This window comes from Pteropus alecto, unplaced genomic scaffold (genome assembly GCF_000325575.1).
Source record: "Pteropus alecto unplaced genomic scaffold, ASM32557v1 scaffold103, whole genome shotgun sequence".
In the NCBI taxonomy this organism is placed as follows: Eukaryota; Metazoa; Chordata; class Mammalia; order Chiroptera; family Pteropodidae; genus Pteropus; species Pteropus alecto.
In genome coordinates this window covers 11,501,745-11,504,873 of record NW_006436288.1, presented here as the reverse complement: position 1 = coordinate 11,504,873, position 3,129 = coordinate 11,501,745, and the positions used below count along the sequence as shown (strand labels likewise).

The following is a 3,129-nucleotide window of genomic DNA, read 5'->3' as shown; positions in this document are numbered from 1 at the left end:
ACATTGCCAATATACATTCATGGCAAAACATGGATAAATATAGTCTTCATTGCCTAACCAAATGTAGCAAAAATTGGAAGCCAACAGTTGCAATTCAGGTTCTCCATCCTTTACATGGAGCCTGTGGCTTTACCTTCCTATCTGTTTCTCTTTGACTTAATGTACGATAACAGTGATGTTTCTTTGAGGAGTATTTGGAAGAACCTACTGAATGAGCAATATTCTCAAGGAGTCTTGGGAAGTTCAATGGGCTGAAGGCTGGCTGAGTGATATCAGAAAATATTCTCCATTGAAATTGTTAAAGCACTCAACTATCCTCTGATTTTCACTACTTATGTATTCACTAATGCTCTAATGATTTGAGCTTCATCCTTTAAATCAAGAGCATGACACATAGGGGCGTCTGATATTCCTTTTAAAAGCAACACTTAAAGTCGTGCTGCTCTATTATCTCCAGTTTATAATATGAGAGTAGTTTCCACTCCCCCTGGCTCTCTGCTGAAAATGTTGCCAACTTTTATTCTTCCAACAGCTTCTATTAGACCTTGAGATAGGCCTCATTCAAACAGTCTTCCTGCCAGGAACTCTAGGCCAAGATCTATGATGACTAAACAAGACAGCAACTATGATTATCAAGTCCTATCCAATGATGTGATTTTAACAGGCAATATAATCTTGCTTGCATTTTAGGTTTTAACCTATTGGGCTATGCAATAAATAGCCTTTCTTGACAGAATTGAGAAAGAACTCAATAAGTTTTCAAGCAGTCACAGATGTCTGAAAATCAAAGTGAAAGGTAATAGATAGGATTCTAAGAGATAGGATTTGTAGATCAGATTTATTTTAGGTTTTTCATATAATTCTGCATTCTTCTGAATTACCAAAGCAAATACATTAAGCTCATAACTCTATGGTGAAGGAGAAGGTTATTGCTCAGAGCAATTGTAAGGAAAATGTAGCACTTAAACCACAGCTACAACAGGTCATTTGAGGGGAAAATGTGGTTTTAAAAAATAACTGAAAAATGCATTCATTGGCATTATTATACAGTTGAATGTGGTGGTCAGGGAAAGGAGTGGGAAACTGACTCAGGTATGACATTATTCTGCCCAACTCATCTGCAATGACAATAAAATGTATTTACTTACAGTAGGAAAAAAAGAGAAATTCAACATGCATAAACCTTTGATTGATTAATGATTTGGCTATGGTAGAACCACCTAAAGAATAATAGCCAGCCTTTCCCATTAGCAGGAATTCTTACTGGGGTGTGGTGAAATAACTTTCTCTATTTTGGCTGCATGATCTGATAACAGAGAGTATTTAAATTGTGTTATAAATTGAGAGGTAAAATGAACGCACACAGGAATGAAAATAGGACTTGCCTTTGATAGTAAAAATAATTCCTTTCTGGGCAAGTCTAACTTATTATTACATATGATATTTTTAAACATTTTTACGTTTAACCTGATATTATTTTCATTCATTTCCTTTAGTTTATTGATATAAACTAAATAATGATAGTGTGATAGATAATAATGAATATGTGGCAATCATGAAGAAAATGCCAACTCAGGGTAGAAATCTGTCTTATCAAAGAAATATACATGTGCTAGGATGTGTACAAAGAGGGAAAGTAATTGCACCTTTTAACATTCATTTATTCTTGCATCATTTGAGATATTTATTGGCTTTCTACCATAATTGAAGCACTACTCTAGGATCTAGAGATACAACAAAAACAGACAAAAATCTTGGCCTTCACAGAGTTTGCATTCATTCTAGTGGTAGGAGACGGACAATAAATGATGCAAGTAAAATTTTTAGCATGTCAAAATTTGAATATCTATATATATTAAAAAAATATTAGTCAAATATTTAGTAAACAAGAATTAAGAGATTCACAGTTTTGAAAAGACTGCAATTCCACATCATCAGTGTAACCCAGCATTTAGCACAGTACTTAGCCTAGGAGGCTTTCAAGAAATATTTGTTTAATCACTGAATGAACAAATGAACAAACTCTATATTTTCTGAAAATAGCCCTCATAACTCACATCTCAATCTCATATTAGTTTTTTTTTTTACCTGCTTACTTCTAAAAGACATTTGAAGTAACTTATAACAAAAAGGTAAAGAATGTAGCCAGCAATAAAAGAAAAATATAATCATGGTGAATGGCCTTTTTTTTTTTTTTTAATACAGGGCTCGGACACAGGGCTCGGGTAATCAATTGCTTAAATGAAAGTATATTTGATAGCAATTTCCCAGAATACACATACCTTTTTTTTCACACGAATTTATCAGAAATATACTATATCCCTTAACAAAAGCTGAGATGGGCAAGTCCAACTATGATTTTGAAAAGAAGGAGAAAAACTAATTCTATTAAGGCACTCTCATGGGCACTAGGGCAATAATCCAATGTTTGTGGCTTTCTTTGAAGTTCCAAGAATATAACTTAGCATAAAGTAGAATCTCAATAAATTTTGACATAAGACCATCAGATAAAGCTGATTCTTGGACGATTTCTATAGTGTGGTAATAACATCATGCAATCAGCAGAAAAGAGTACACTTCTCTTTTTATTTTGATCTGTAGAGTTAGAGACCCTATGGTTTGCTTCCCGGTGAAGATGCTCAGTTTTTCTCAACCTCTTCAACTAAGTACATAGCTTTCAGGAACCCAAATAGATGGGTGAGAGAAGACAGCAGGAAAGGTGCATGTGTTTCATCTGAACATAGAGGTAGGAGCAAGTAGGATGATACTCAAAATGGAAAAGAGATTGCGTATGATGTTACACCCATGCTATTTGCAACCGTGGTCCCTGGAACTGTCATATCACAGGAAAGCAATCTTCACCTGTCAGCCAAGTCAACCCTAACAGAACAATGGGTGTGAGATGTGGCATCCAGAGCCTGCATCATACTAGAGCCTTGATGTAGTGTTGGACAAAACCGAATTCAAATCTCAGTGTAGTGATTCCCTAGTTGGGAAAAGTAATGCAGCAATCTGTTGTGAATGAAATAATACAATTTGAAGTCATCGCAATCCTTGGTAAAGGAGTGCAATAATATTTGTAATTATTGTCATTAAATACGGATAGCTTCCAAGATATTTTGGAGACTT

At 34.8% G+C, this 3,129-nt stretch overlaps 1 protein-coding gene across 1 annotated transcript in view; it reads left to right on the top strand.

The window, feature by feature from the left end:
* The window catches only part of PTHLH (parathyroid hormone like hormone), a 23,820-nt gene that overhangs the window by 443 nt on the left and 20,248 nt on the right, over positions 1-3,129 (top strand). The window lies entirely within an intron of this gene.